This window comes from Thermobia domestica, chromosome 12 (assembly GCF_964235325.1).
Source record: "Thermobia domestica chromosome 12, izTheDome1.hap1.1, whole genome shotgun sequence".
Lineage (NCBI taxonomy): Eukaryota > Metazoa > Arthropoda > Insecta > Zygentoma > Lepismatidae > Thermobia > Thermobia domestica.
The window spans coordinates 230,855,308-230,872,245 of record NC_137465.1 but is presented as its reverse complement, the minus strand read 5'-3'; the positions used below and the strand labels follow the sequence as shown (position 1 = coordinate 230,872,245).

Genomic DNA, 16,938 nt, shown 5'->3' with positions numbered 1-16,938 from the left:
TGTCTTCCCTTACTTCGCTCGAAAGAGGAGGGACAAGTTGCTGCGGCTGAAATATTCCCATTGTTGGATGCGGAAGCGTTGCCACAATGAATTATTTCACGAACTTCGCTGTGCTCTGTCTTGCTACCCATTTTAAGTAGCCTACGATCTTCACTCGTCAAGACCAAAAGATTGAATGACAAATTGACAACACAGCTGAGGTCATTCACTTCTTTCCCCTAAGCAAAGGGAGGGTTTCCTCCGTCAGAAGGTGGCGGAGGCGGGGCCGAAGTATGTTTCACATATTTTCCGGGAGCACAACTGAAATAGACAGGCTCCCGGCTAGCGATTGCGCCTTAAGTGCACGGAGTTTTGGGTTCTATTCCGATGGAAGTATCCTAAAATTGAACATATTTCTATTCTGATCGTGGTCCAGGTCGTAGCCTCGTTGCTGAAAAAGGACACTGAACTCCAATCAACAAAACTAAAATTTCATCTGATTAGACTGTTAGTACCCGTGTAACGTGGGTTCCTGTCACCACGGCATGGCGCGTCCTCAGGTTGCGGATCGAGGAGAAGGCCTCTAGATATAGAGGTTAGCTGCGAATATACTGAATAAGCAGTCGCGGACAGACGACTAGGAGTGGTCCTCCAGCTTGGGGGTTTGGGTAAGGCTAACACCCTCATCCTGTAAAAAAAAAAAAAAGCACTTGTTCAGAAACATTCACAAAAGCCTCGGACAAGGACTGATAACTTGGCACGACATCAGCAAAAGAAAATGGACATGAGATTTGGAACATGGAATATTAGAAGTCTTTATAGGGCAGGCGCGTTAAAATCTGTAACGAGTGAGTTAGAGAAATACAGGATGGACTTAGTAGGAGTTCAGGAAGTTAAGTGGGAAGGAAATGGATCTGAGAATTCCGGAAATTTTACGTTCTTTTACGGGGAAGGAAATAAAAATCACCAGTTAGGAACAGGGTTTTTCGTTCACAAACGAATATTACCAGCAATTAAACGGGTTGAATTTGTTACTGACAGACTTTCTTATATTACTCTTAAGGGACGGTGGTGTGATATTATTGTTTTAAATGTACATGCTCCAACTGAAGATAAGAATGACGATATAAAAGATAGTTTTTACGAAGAAGTGGAACGGATATTTGACCAACTCCCGCGATACCATACGAAGATTCTATTAGGGGATTTCAATGCGAAGGTAGGACGAGAGGATATTTTCAAACCGATTATAGGGAACGAAAGTTTGCATAAGGAAAGTAATGACAACGGTGTTAGACTCGTGAACTTTGCAACATCCAAAAACCTAATCGTGAAGAGTACAAAATTCCCACATCGCGACGTTCATAAATATACTTGGACATCACCAGACGGAAAAACACATAATCAAATTGATCACGTTTTAGTAGATAGAAGAAGACAATCTAGCATAATTGACGTCCGGTCGTTTAGAGGGGCTGATTGTGACACTGATCACTACCTGGTAGTAGCGATAATACGGGAGAGATTATCGTTGAATAAAGGTAATATTCAATGTCCGAAAACGGAGAGATTTAATTTAAAGAAATTAGAAGAGAGCCAGGTAAGAGAGGAATACCAGATTGAAGTTTCGAATAGATTCGCGGTTTTAGAAGACTCGGAGTGCACTAGTGTTGACGATACTTGGATTGAAATTAGAGATAGTATTAAAAGTTCAGCAATAGAAAAATTGGGACACGCGGAAATACGTAGGAACAAACCATGGTTCGACCAAGAATGCATTAAACTAGCAGAGAAGAGAAAACAGGCAAAATTACGGTGGCTACAAAATCCGAATGAAATAACTACACAAAATTTCGCAGATATCAGGCGGGAAACTTCCAAAACTTTTAGAACAAAGAAACGGGATTTTTTGAAAGCTAAAATTAAGGAACTTGAAGATAATAGTAAAAATAAAAATATTCGGGACATGTATAAGGGGATCAGCGAATTTAAGAAAGGCTATCAACCTCGTGCTTATATATTAAAGAAATCTGACGGAACAGTTCTCACCGATACGGATAGCCTCTTAAATAGATGGAAAGATTTCTTTGACGATCTGCTGAACACGCAGCCAAACACTAATGTGCGTGGAGAAAAGGAGATACACACCGCAGAACCGTATATTCCAGAACCCAATCGAATAGAAGTGGAAGCCGCTATAAAGAAATTGAAGAAACACAAATCTCCGGGTGTAGATGAAATTCCGGCTGAGTTAATTTTAGCTGGAGGCGAAAAATTGTGGAACAAGATACACAAACTCATTCTCCTTATCTGGAACAAGGAAGAATTGCCACAAGAGTGGAAAGAATCAATCATTGTTCCAATTCACAAGAAAGGCGACAAAACTGACTGTAATAATTATCGAGGCATTTCTCTTCTGTCAACATCCTATAAAATCCTTTCAAATATTCTATTAGCAAGATTGACCCCATACGCAGATGAAATTATTGGAGATTATCAGTGCGGATTTAGACGAAATCGATCAACTATCGACCAAATATTTACCATTCGCCAAATACTCGAAAAGAAGTGGGAATACAATACCCCGGTACATCAACTATTTATTGATTTTAGAAAGGCTTACGACTCGGTTAGGAGAGAAACACTATACAACGTTCTTGCAGAACTTGGAATACCGAGAAAGCTAATTAGATTAATTAAGATATGTTTAAGTGAATCCCAAAGTAAAGTCCGGGTAGGAAAATTTTTGTCCACGAGCTTCCACGTCGAAAATGGCCTGAAACAAGGAGATGCGTTGTCGCCATTATTATTTAACTTTGTGCTGGAATACGCCATAAGGAAAATCAAAGATAGCAACCAGGGCCTAGAGTTGAACGGCATTCACCAGGTTATGGCATATGCTGATGATGTAAATTTAATAGGGGATGATAGGAGAACAGTAGAAATAAATGCAGAGATCTTATTAAACGCTTGCAGGGACATGGGTTTAGAAGTAAATGCAGAGAAAACTAAATACATGGAAGTGCGTCGGGACCGTAATACGGCAAATTGTGGAGGCGTTAAAATATTAAATAATGCTTTTGATAAAGTAAATACTTTCAAATATTTAGGATCAATATTAACAGACGAAAATCATATTCACGAAGAAATTAAATGTCGACTAAAAGCAGGGAATTCGTGTTACTATTCGGTTCAAAATCTCTTGTCGTCGCGAATTCTGTCGAGGAATTTGAAGCTTAAAATATATAAAACGATAATCATGCCTGTTGTTCTGTATGGTTGTGAAACATGGTCGCTTACTCTGAGGGAAGAACATAGACTGAAAGTATTTGAGAACAGGATCCTGAGAAGAATATTCGGACCCAAGAGGAACGAGAATGGAGAATGGCGGAAGCTTCATAACGAGGAACTACATAGTTTATACGGTTTACCCAACATTGTTAGGGTCGTCAAGTCTAGGAGGCTTAGGTGGGCAGGTCATGTAGCTAGAATGGAAGAAAGTAGAAACGCTTTCAAAGTCTTGACTGGTAGACCCATAGGAAAACGACCATTAGGAAGACCTAGGCGCAGATGGGAGGACAATATTAAGATGGATCTCGCAGAGATAGGAATACAAAGTAGAAACTGGATGCAATTAGCTAAGGGTAGAAGTCAGTGGAGAGCTTTTGTGAACGCGGCACTGAACCTCCGGGTTCCATAGGCCATAGAGTTAGTTAGTTAGAGTTAGACTGTTAGTACGTCCATCCGTTACTTGACACGAAAACTCTTAAACGAAAGCGAATTACTGAATTCCGTTCTTGGCAATAGATAGCTGAAGTGATTATGTCAGCCGACTTCGTTAATTTAAACAATTCCTTAACATTTTCATGGATAACGGTTACTTTAACCCTGGCTATTCATTACGCGTGATCCCTTTTATTGAGTTTAAATAGGGCATGATACCTTTTAATGTGTTTTAAAATGGCATGATCCTTTTAATGTGTTTTAATATAGCGTGATTGTTTTAACGTATTTTAATATGGCATGATCCCATTTAATGTGTTTTATATAGCGAGCATGCTTTTAATGTGTTTTAATATGGTATAATCCATTTTATTGTGTTTTAATATGGTGTGATCCCTTTTAATGTGTTTTAATATGACGTACTCTCTTCTACTTTTTTAATATGGCGTGATCCCTTTTAATGTATTTTAATATGGCGTGATCCCTTTTAATGTGTTTTAATATGACGTGATCCCTTTTAATGTGTTTTAATATGGCATGCTCCTTTTAATTTTGTAATATTGCGTGATCCCTTATAATGTGTTTTAATATGGCCTGCTCCCTTTTAATTTTTTAATATGGCGTAATCCCTTTTAATATGTTTTAATATGACGTGATCCCTTTTAATGTGTTTTAATATGGCGTGCTACTTTTAATTTTGTAATATTGCGTGATCCCTTTTAATGTGTTTTAATATGGTGTGCTCCTTTTAATTTTGTAATATTGCGTGATCCCTTTTAATGTGTTTTAATATGGCGTGATCCTTTTTAAATCCGTTTGTAATGTATCAGAAAATAACATCATGAGGTGTTAAATTGAACAGCTACTCAGTATAATAAAAGGGGAAAAACTCAACAGACAGCATTTATACAAGAGTGCTCTTTGAGCTCCAAAGTATTATTTAACATATACCTTCATTTTCTTTATCTCGGAGGAACAGTTAAATAAATCCATTATCCGGACAGCGGTATATTGCACAAGTATACGGAATCTATATATTTACTTTACAGGAAATCTATACGGAATTCATATGCTACGTACACTCATGTCCACAATGATTATCGCATATCTATAACTGTCTTCTTGTAAGAATATAATTTAATAATTATTTTGCATGGTACTTTCCCGATTATAACCGGGAAATGTATATTTGTTGTAAATTTCATAAGGAAAGATTTATAAATACGAAAATTAGAATGAGTAAAACAAAATGTTGCTAAATGGACAAGAGTTTATTTTCGTTTTATTGTTCTTATTTACTGCTCTTTTGACATGAAATTTGCCACATACATGTCTTTGCCGATTATACACATACCAACATTATAAGAAACACCGGGCGAATTCGTTATCAAATTATGTTCCTATAACAACATATTTATAGACATGCGACAATAATTTTGGACATGAATGTACGTACTGTCTTTTTCCTCGCTTAGATGTCACATCTTGCTGCTCCAGGATGTCTGGTATCTAACAGTCTTCTGCATACGTCAGCTATATGTTTTATATACGTCCATCATTCTGTATGTGTGATCCTGACTGCCTATATACATTTCTTTTTTTTTTTCATACGGAAAGTACGTATAGATGAAACACTTATACGGACTGCCGGATGTTACATAGGGTTATATGTTAAGTCCAAAAACTACAGAATTTACACATGTAACCTACGTTTTCACATACGCCACATACGGTTTTTCCTATGTTGATAGTCTTTCATTGATCGAACTTGAGAATGATGTATTTGGGAAGAAGGATACTAAATTTGGGGAGCAGGGGACAAAATGATAAAATTAGGGGGTTCAGTGTTAACTTTTGGGGGAGGGGGAATGGGCATACTTGATTGTAAACACAAACATATAGTAAACTTATTAAAACAGTTAAGATGCTCAATGAGTAACAGCTTACTTGACTGCAGATTAACTCCCTTAATCAGCAACAATATTAATCATAATTTATGCAAGTATGCTTTGATAATGAGATCCAGACCACATATACTCTGACCGGGAATCGAACTTTACACCTCATGCGCAGAAAGAGTTCTTGTTAACGACTTGGCAGTTCAGGAAGGAGCCCTTAACTCGAATAAAACACAAATAACCACGTTCTGTCTCATTGAGTTTCAACAAAAGGAGAAAAAAAATGTTCTGTTAACAAATAACATTGGAAATCTGTACGTCGTACGAATTTTACAAAGCTTACCTGATATACTGTAGTCCTCTTGGCCACTACAAAAGTGCAATTTCTAACAAACTGATCCGCGAAAGACATACACATGGCTTTCCAATGAATCTTTACTTAGGTTAATTCTTTGACCAACACTGCATTAAATTATGGGCGTGTTTGTCTTTTTGGTTCCATTTTAACCTGAGGGCTTCCGCTATTGTCTTCCAGTACAAAGGAACAATTTTCCTTGTAACAATATTCAAGTTATTTTTATTTATTTTTTTTACAGTCTAGTAATACCAAATACATTACAATGCATAACCGTCATATTGTTATTTTATGAAGTAGAATCATAACTCAAGCTGAAGTACAGAATGCACACTGCAGTAATACTCATAATAATTTTATATTCATGGTAACAGATGAACATGAAAAATTGACATCATAAAGCTTCAGATATTACTTCGCCATTTTGTGATTTACTTACTTCCAGCTTTTAATCCAAGTTTAACCTTTCTTTTATTCGAATATTGAATCTGTGTGGGTGCGGACCCACTGCTTAAAATGGAATCTGAATCTTTATTCGGGTTTGTATGTAAGTGAGGAAAACTCCACCACCGAGAATGGACCCTGGGACCATTCGGCTAAAAACACCGGTAGTAGCCAATTAGGGACTTTTTTTTTTTTTTTTAAAAAATCTGTTTTCAATTTGCGGAATCTTCATTTTTCGATTTTTCGTTTTTTGAAAAAAATTTCCGATTTTAAAAAAAAGATATTTTTCCGTTTACTGAAAAAAAAATTCGTTTTCGATTTTTGCGTTTTTTTGAATTTTTTTTCATTTTTCGAAAACGTAGTTTCTAAAAAAAAAAAATTTGTAATTCCTAGTAGTCATTTGACCACACAAGGTCAATTTCTTAGAGTTCCAAGATTGAAAACATTGATCCGAACATTCTGTACTAGACATAGCCAGGTAATGAATGACCCTCAATTGTTGCAAGAGGTAACGTTTACCTAGTACAGTAGTAACCCAAAAACTAGATTTCAGGGCAAGAATATGAAGGGTTATCCTTAATTGAGAATATGGACGTCTTCTATAATGTTATATTCCCAATAAGACGGTGGGTGCAGTGAATATGCATAAGGAAGGCTATATCTGTTTTTGAAATGAGGTTTTCTGTGTGTTGATAAAATTAAACGTTTTTTTAAAAAAATGTTTTCTTTTTTAACTAGCACTTTTGCATGCGCTTCCAGACTACTCTACATGTCACAGTACCCGTCCTATTCAATTTTCCCAACACGTCAGCGGTAGATATGACCTTGAAGAGCGGTGGCATTTCCTTTTGTATGTGATTGTATCAAATTGATACGTTGCCACTAGTGATATTATTATCATTTACACTATCCAAAATGAAATGAAATCTTTCAGTTTAACGTCCTACGATTACGCCCTTTAAGCTAAGAGGGACAGTTTGATTAAGGCAAGTGAATTATGACGGAAGAATTGATAGAATGTGAATGTGCGAGGAAACGGGAGTACCCTCAGAAAACCAACGGACACAATGTTGTCGAGCACAAACTTACTTAGTCAGGGTTCGAACCAGGAACCCCATGCACCAGAAGTAATTTACATTATTGGCAGTTGCAATGTATTATCGCGGTGACTTTGTTTCGTTTTGAGTTCGTTTCATTTCAATGAGTTATCTGTTCGTCTTTTTCAGTGAGTATGACCGAGCAAGAATGTCCTTTTAATTTGAACAGTTTTTTTCTGATGTTCGACAAGTTCACGAACTCTTGTTAGATTACGAAAATTCAAACAATTCAGCTGAATTAGAAGACTTTGGAGATATTCGTACAACGATGCATCTGATGATGATGATGATGATGATGATGATGGGACGTCTGGGAAACTCCGAAACAGAATAAACAGGGACAGATAAAAAAAAAGTAACCCAAAACACAGCTTCATTTATACTGGAAGATACAAAATAACAAGTTGGTAAATTGTGCCTCGTCAAGATAATCCCTGAACAGTTCCTCAGAACACAATGATAAAACTTCCTGGTGTGGGAAGAATTGCCAATCGAAGTAAGACCCCCATTAGATAGATGGAAAAACTTCTTTACCGATTAAATATTGTAGAATATTGTTCCTAATACGAATGAGATTTCAAAAGTGTACGTGGTAGTTTTACAACAGAGTGTGATGCAAGTGGTGTAAGTTTGAGCGAAATCAAGTGGTCCCGCGCAGCACAGTCGCTCACGCTCTCGGCATTCGTGCGAGCGGTCTCGGGTTCGAATCCCGGTGGAGACACTCGATCCAAAAAGTGTAAAAGCTTTTTTGGCCGTCATCTTGAATGAGATTTTCCTGGGTTTTCCTCACTTACACCAAGCAAATGCCAGGAACAACAAACTGGTCTCAGGCCGATTCCTTTAGGGATGCGCACGACTCGAGATATGTCTCGAATCTCGACCCGAATTCGAGTCGAGACACGCTTTGTAAAATTCGAGACTAGTCGAGACACAAGTCGAATAGAGACTGCTAGTAAAAATCTCGACTCGACTCGAATGTCTAGAAAATCTTTCTATAATTTTCAGCTCAATTCAGTTAATTAAAACTAATAATTAATGTCGTGATATTTGATTGTACTTCAAATAATAATAATAATAATAATAATAATAATAATAATAATAATAATAATAATAATAATAATAATAATAATAATAATTGATTATCTAGTTTGTATAAAACTATTGCGATAAAGTGAACTTCATAAATTCTCTGAATGAGCAATTGGCAGTGTATAGTAATTTAGCATAGTTATAATTATTGGGTTTTCGTTCCCATGAATGCAATAGGGCTACATAACTTCTGGATTATTCGCTTCCAGACCTACCTACTATCGACATAAACCCGTCCAGGTGATAGTAACGTCACCTGCCGAGAAATGCCTGCTAGTCAGACACACGTACGGTACACGTAGTCAGTGTGACCACTGCTAGTACTTTCGTACTAGATCTAGTACCTTTTATAATATTTTAGTGTCTAGTACGTTCACCAACAAATCTAGTACCTTTTTCCTCTTCTTTTTTCATAAATACATTTCCGAGAGATAAAGGAATCTCATGAAAATTTGGCAATGAAAAATTTCATTGTTCCTGTTAACTTTTTTCTTTGTTTTTTTTTTCAACAGTAGCATTTACAAGAGCGGAAGTGGAATATAGTTGCCGTCCGCTTGCCTCCTCCAACGAGAAGAAAATCTGGTAATAGTTAGTTGTTCCTTGCTTGATAATTCATAGGGGTCGCGAAACGGGATGATAGACCTACTGATTCTTTATGAATCGCGGCAAATGCTTTTGGTGCAAGTGTTAAGGTGGAGGGGGAAGAAAATGAACCATGTAGCACTTTCTACAATCTTGAAAGGCGAGATATCGCCTGCAACAACAAAACAAGGATTCCGCCTAGATTTTTAGTTTAGGGGTGTAAAGTGAAAATTGGGAGGGTGTAAGTGGTTTGCACGGTTTGTATCGAATTTTGGCTGTAAAAAAAATTAAAGTTCGGGGTTCTTTCAAGAATGTGGGGGTCACTCCCTCACCCACAAGAGAGGGGGAGCTGCCGGAAACCTTCTAATAGGATATTAATAACGTAAAATGTCATAAATAGGGTGAAACGGGAACAGAAAAAAATTTAGTACTTTTCCCCCAGATCTAGTACTTTTTTCTCTGCACAGGTTAGTACGAAATATTTTTGCTGGGTGGTCACACTGCACGTAGTATCAGTGAGAATGCTTGTCGTATGTAGAATTGGACAGGCGCGCCATCTACCTGAGTTTGACCGAGGGCAAGCTGTAAGAGCCCGGAGACTCGGCACGAGAATTTCGGAAATTACAGGACTTGACGGGTGTTCGAGGAGCTGTGGTGATAGTCTTCAACAAGTGGCGAAACCAAGGGAAGGCGACGTTCGGACATCGAGGGGTTGGGCGCCCACACCTCATTACAGATGTCGGACGTAGTTGGCTGGGCAGACTCGTAAAACAAGACAGGCAGCGAATTGTGGCGGAACTAACATCAAACTTTAATGCTGGGCAAAGTACAAGTGTGTCTGAGCACACAGTGCACCGAACACTCCTAACGATGGGCTTCCGAAGCCGACGACCCATCCATGTGCGAATGTTAACACCACGACATCGGCAACTACGACTGAAATGAACACGTGACCATCGCCACTGGAACTTGGCGCAGTGGCAGGGCGTTACATTGATAAATCTCGATACGTTCTTCATCATGACGATGGGAAGGTGCGAACCCGTCGTGTTTCAAGGGAACAGCTCCTTGACACAGTACTGCAGGACGGAGACAAGCTGGCGGCGGCTTAATTATGCTCGGAGAACATTCACGTGAGCATCTATGTGTCTATCGGAGCTCGAGCAAGGCACCATGTCGGCCAAGGTGTATCGCACACTGCTTGCAGACTACGTACACCCCTTCATGACGATCATGTTCCCAACGGTAGTGGCGTTTTTCGACAAGATAATGCACTATGTCACAAGGCCAGGAGTGTGATAGAGTGGTTCGACGAACACAGGGGCGAGTTCCAAGTGATGTGCTGGCCCCCCAACTCGCCGGATCTGAACCCAATCGAACACCTCTGGGATGTGATTGAATGTGACGTAAGAGCGTATCACCCCCTCCCCGTAATTTACCGGTTTAGGTAACCTATGTGTGCACATGTGGTACCAACTCTCTCCAGCGACCTACCAAAGATCCTGCGTTCATGCCAAGCCGCGACGCCGTTGTTATCCGTGCCAAAGGTGGATATACTGACAATTAGGTAGGTAGTCATAATGTTCTGACTGATGTGTGCGTATATTTTAACTCGCATATTTTTTCTCGACTCGAATTCGAGTCAAGTCGAAACACGAGTCGCTGCAGAAACATGTTTTTTTGAGTCGAAACACGAGTCGAGACAACATTTTCTCGAAACGAGTCGAATCAGGCTTAAATCTCGACTCAACTCGACTCGTGCGCATACCTAGATACCTTTTTTCCCCTTTCCTCGGATAGTGTGATTGCCGAGGGGCGTCATCCCTCGTACGTGACAGGCTAACATAGTCATAGATGCCGAAAGCCCAGAAATCTAATTCCTAATCATAATCTTGAGTGAAATCAAGATTTTGATAAATTTCTTTACCTGCCCAGATCAGTACACTCAAACAGACTGATACTGGAAGATTTGTGGGGGCAAAGTGTCGGAAAATTTAAACAAGTTCGGATTTAGGTTTCTGATACGATGTCTTAGGTTTGACTACCGAACGAAACGTATAGATAGACGGACTATTGTTTCCTTATATTGGAACTAATAGTATAGGTGGTGGAATCGAATGATAATTCTGCAATACGCGATTACATCGTTTTTTTTTTCTGTGAGACACAAAAACTTATATAAAATCTTTCAGTTTTAGAGTACGTAAGCTCTTATATATTGTAGCTTGTTTCTTTTTTTCTTTCAAAAAAAAAATGAATGATTCATTAGCACTCATATCAGTAACATTTTGTATGTTTACAAATTAAAGTAGTGCATGATACGACGAAGTCGGCTGTTTTAGGTTCAAATAATCTACTAAGGGTAAATAAATGAAATCTTATAGCTTTACGTCCCACGTTTTGCCAGCTAGGCTAAAGGAGACCGTGATGATGAGAAATGAATGGAATGGGTGGAATGAATTAAGGGGAAAGAAACAAGATAACCCTGAGAAAACCCACGCACACGGTGTTTGTGCACCACAAAGCCCACTTGGTATCGAACCAGGAACCCCACGCACCAGAGGTGAACTCTACCACTGAGCCACCGCGAAACGGGAATCGAACCCACTACTTTTTGACTAGAAATTCAGTTCTTTACGACCGAGCTAAAATTAACTCTGTGAAACACAGTAGTAACAAAAAGGGAATAAAGCGATAAAGAAGTTCTGTCACTAATTGAATATAAATATAAATGCATTTAGCGATCACCTAAGACATCTGTTATTCTAATTGTACAATGTCCCTCAGTTTTTGGGAAAAAAATATATATATATATTTCAATTTTGAGACAAAAGAAGCACTTACAAAAATCTAGAAAGGAACAAATACCTCACAAAAAATTGTATTGTAAATTTATAATTATTTATATGCAAATTATGAAGTAGTTTTTAAAATAAAATTTTGCATAAAAATGCAGAGTGTATGAATTTCATACATTGCGATTCTCATTTCTCGCTGATTTCTCATTATTTCGATTTTTTTTCCTCCGAAGGATACAAAGTCATACAATAAATTTATGTCTTAACGTTAGAACTATTTAAAACAAACCACTGAATTTACCGTTAAAATATGAAAACGATATCATAATTACGTGAAAGTGGTAAGGAATCCAAGTGTATCAATTTGATACATTGCGACAAACAGTGGCGTATTTACGATTTTGTTTCGGAGGGCTTTTCTAACTTTCAGGGCGGGGGGGGGGGGCTTTGCCTGGAAATGTCTAAATTCTGCAAGAGATTTCATTTACTTTACTATAGTAAGTAAGATTTCGGAAGGGGGCGGCTTAAGCCCGGAATCCCCCCCTAAATACGCCACTGGCGACAAGTAAAATTAAATGAAATATTTCTCTTTAATGTCCCATGATTATGTCCTATTAGGCTAAAGGAGACGATGATTGATTGAGGCAAGTGAGTGAGGATACAATAATTGGTGGAATGAGAAAGTGGGAGGAACACGATGTTGTCCACCACAAACTTACTTGGCCGGGGATCGAACCAGAGACTTCACGCGCCAGAAATAAGCACTCTACCACTGAGCCACCGTGCCCCCCCCCCCACATTGCAACAAACATTACGTTTTGTTTCATTGTTCTTTCAGTTTAGCGTCCCTTTCAGCAGCGAGGCTATATGCAACGTGAACCTACAGCTTAATTGAACCCGGGTCTCCCACGTTTAGCCACGTGAGAGCTCCGACAAATAGGAATGCGTACGAGACAAGATTTGAGACTGTCTCGTCTCGAAAATGTGCTGTAAAACTGATGTCTCGACTCGAAAAATGTATTATTCTCTATTGGAAGAGCTGTGACTCGACTCGAATTTTGTCAGGAAAATTCTGTCTCGACTCGTCTCGTGCGCATCCCTACCGACAAACATTACGTGTCACAACGTTGCGACTAACGGAGGGTTAGAAGATGGCTAGACTTAAATGGTAGAAGGAAAGACAATCAAATTAATATGAACACATATACATGTAAATCTTAACATAATTTCCTGTCGTGTCTAGAATTTAAAAATTTGCTTCACGTCTCGTGGGCTACTATAATTTTTTAGCCCACAGGGCATAATAGTGGAAGGTAAATCTAAAAGACGTCATCCCATTTCAATTATAGATTTTAATAAATTCTTTTGCATAAATCCTTCCTGCAGTCAAAATAATGTAAAAATAATAATGCATAAAGTGTAGTGAACAATAAATTTTACAAAGAAAGATTAACGTAGTGGGAAAACGTTTAATGCCTTTAAAACGTTGCAGATGAACTCTTTGTAAATGTTATTGACGTACGACACGTCTTCCCAACAACCGAGATGAAAGAAACGCATATAAGTACACGGTTTGTGCATTCTAATAAATGTTGCACGATTTGAAGAGGAATGTTTAAGTTAATAATCCTATAATGATAACATACCTGTTTCCCAAGGAGGCCTGGAATTAAGTTGCACTGCAATGCTAGTCAGCCAACTGCAATTTCTACTCCACAATACCAATGAGGAGAGGAGCCTTCACTCATCGCTTCCATACATACCTGCCACAGCAGTAGTTGTTTTGGAAGGGCTTTCGTGTGGTCAAAGAACTCACGTCTCACGAACAACATCGTTAATCAGCATATGAAAAGTAATGCTTTTTTTTTTTTTTTTTGTTTCCTTTGTCTTTTTCTACACTGGATGCTGCGTAGACTTCTAATGGATGGTCTAATAGTCTGTACATAATACTAAAGAATGGCTGTAATAGTACTACTTTATACAGAGTTCCGTGTTCATATCTCGTAGTAAAACTTTTTTTTTTAAATATAAGAAGTAGCAATGTCACGTTTACACAGTGTGAAGGAAATGAAATCTTTCAGTTTTACGTCCCACGGTTATGCCGGTTGGACTAAAAGAGACGGTGATGATGAGAAATGAATGCAATCATGGGATGAATAAAGTGGGAGAATACGGGAGAACCCCCGAGAAAACCGACGCACACGGTATTTGTCCACTTCCAAGCTCACTTGGCGCGAACTAGGATCGAACCAAGGACCCGCGCGCACCAGAGGTAAATGCTCTACCACTTAGCTACCGCTGCCCCACCATGTAAAGGAGTTTGGTTTAAATAGCGGGTTGTTCTCTCAATTAATACTGAAACCGGAAGTGAAAGTAGATTTTTACCACTTCCGGTGTCAATAGAGATATTAGAGTGGAGATGGATTTGATTTGGTTTTGGAGCGTCCTTTTCGGCAGCGAGGTTACATGAGACTTGGACCTTCAGCTCAACGTGAGATCAGAATCACATAAGCCTCTGCCGGGAATCGAACCCGGGTCTCAAAAGTGCATACGCTAACCGTTTACCCACAAGGAAGCTCTTAAGGTGGAGATATAGTATAGTCTTGGGTCGCTTAATTGATTCCATAAAATCTCTTCCCGTTATCTATTTTTACCGTTTTATTCTATAACGATCAATATTAGAACTGGAAGTGGTTGATTTCTGCCATATTCGGTTTTACCTCTATCAGTGTTAAATCTGAAAGCCAAAGCGCATTTCACTTCTGGTTTTAGTAAAGCGTCAAGATTTCAATTAAGTTGATTTTAAGTTTAGCGTCGCTTCCAGCTGAGAGACTATTTAAGACGTGGACCTACAACTTAACGTGGTATCCGAACCACATGCGCTCCCGCCGGGAATCGAACCCGGGTTTCAAATACCAAAAACACGTAGGCTAATCATTTAGCCACGAGCAAGTTCAGAAGACGAAATGTATTCTTGAAATGCTTCAATTGCCTGCTTGAAATCACTTCTCGCTATCTATTACCGCTTTTATAGTGATCAATATAAAAACCGGAAATAGTTAATTTCTGCCACTTCCGGTTTGAATATCATCTCCATCAACGAACTCTATTCCTAACTTTTGACCTTGTACATCCTGGCCAAAATTCATGGTCACCCATCAAGTAGTTCCTGAGATTTTTGTGTCTCGAGAACGGACTATCAGAGAAATACCATTATAAAGTCCTTCACAAAGGTACCCGAACTCATGAGGTCATCGCTCATAAGTTCGGAACTCACACTCACTCGAGTTGAGTTGAGTTGATTTTGAGTTTTACGTCCCTTTCAGCAGCGAGACTATATGAGACGTGGACCTACTGATTAACGCGGGATTCGAACCACATGAGCTCCCACTGGGAATCGAACCCGGGTCTCCCACGCCAAAGGAGCGTACGCTAACCGCTCACACTCACTCGATCTGACCCTTATGAAGTGAGCGTGAGTTTTAAATCATGATGTGAGCATGATGTTGAAATGATGTTATCAGTGTGAGGTCGAGAAAGCATGATGTTGAAATGATGTTATCAGTGTGAGGTCGAGAAAGCATGATGTCGAAATGATGTTATCAGTGTGAGGTCGAGAAAGCATGATGTTGAAATGATGTTATCAGCTTGAAGTCGAGAAAGCATGATGTTGAAATGATGTTATCAGTGTGAGGTCAAGAAAGCATGATGTCGAAATGATGTTATCAGTGTGAAGTCGAGAAAGCATGATGTTGAAATGATGTTCTGATCGTTCGATCCAGGGAGCATGACGTCGAGATGATTTTGTGATTGTGAGTTTGAGTGAGCGTGGTGTCGAAAGGATGTTGTGAGGGTGAGATCGGAAGGATGTTGTGAGTGTGAGGTCGAGTGAGCGTGATGTTGAAAGGATGTTGTGAGGGTAAGATCGGATGTTGTGGGGGTGAGATCGGAAGGATGTTGTGAGGGTGAGATCAGAAGGATGTTGTGAGGGTAAGATCGGAAGGATGTTGTGAGGGTGAGATCGGAAGGATGTTGTGAGGGTGAGATCGGAAGGATGTTGTGAGGGTAAGATCGGAAGGATGTTGTGAGGGTGAGATCGGAAGGATGTTGTGAGGGTGAGATCGGAAGGATGTTGTGAGGGTAAGATCAGAAGGATGTTGTGAGAGTGAGATCGGAAGGATGTTGTGAGGGTAAGATCGGAAGGATGTTGTGAGTGTGAGGTCGAGTGAGCCTGACATCGTTGAAGATGTGAGCGTGAGTTTGAGTGAAGTTAATCCAAAGTGAGCACCTTTATTCCTTAAAAATGAAAAGTACCAGAAAAGATGATACGCATAAGAATTGGAAATCCTATAGAAAAACTATGTAATAGAACAACAACAGTGGCGTAATATGGATTCAGCATCTCACAGGAGCACATCCTTCCTCTACCTTTATCACTCTATTAAAACCGGAAGTAGTCTTAAACCTTTATGACTTCCGGTTTCAATATTGGTCCATATTGAATAGTGAATCATAAGCACTCCGGCCAGAATAAAATAAAAATAAAATTCGTAGTGTATTTTCCATTATTCTTGCCGCTGCAATCACTGATGAGTTCAAGGGGTGGACCGGGATGGATTCTCCCTTGAGCTATGAGATTTCTTCCCCTGAGCAGATAAACCGATCGTGCTCAACGTCGATTACCAGCATTGTTGTATTACTACTTTCACCCTCTATGTATTGAAATCGAAATCATCACTATATCCACAGCCCCTAAGACAGAGCTTGAGATCTGCACAGGCTCCAGCCGATCCAGCGGGCTTAGGCCCTGCCTGGTGTGCGGTCCGGACTCGGGCTTACAAAGCATTACATCACTTCTGATTCGGACCGAGCTTAGGTCCTAAATTTTATACAATCATATGTCTCTGGCCTTTACGGGTCTAACTTTGTAAATATACTGCACAATAGTATACACATATATTTATTGGACCGTT

At 39.2% G+C, this 16,938-nt stretch overlaps 1 protein-coding gene across 1 annotated transcript in view; it reads right to left on the bottom strand.

The window, feature by feature from the left end:
- Positions 1-13,731, bottom strand: part of LOC145665886 (uncharacterized) — a 204,616-nt gene extending 190,885 nt beyond the window's left edge. Inside the window, exon 1 of the mRNA XM_081732995.1 lies at positions 13,612-13,731. The gene's annotated coding sequence lies outside the window, so the exon portion shown is untranslated. The remainder of the gene's footprint in view (positions 1-13,611) is intronic.
- Between the last annotated feature and the right edge of the window lie 3,207 nt (positions 13,732-16,938).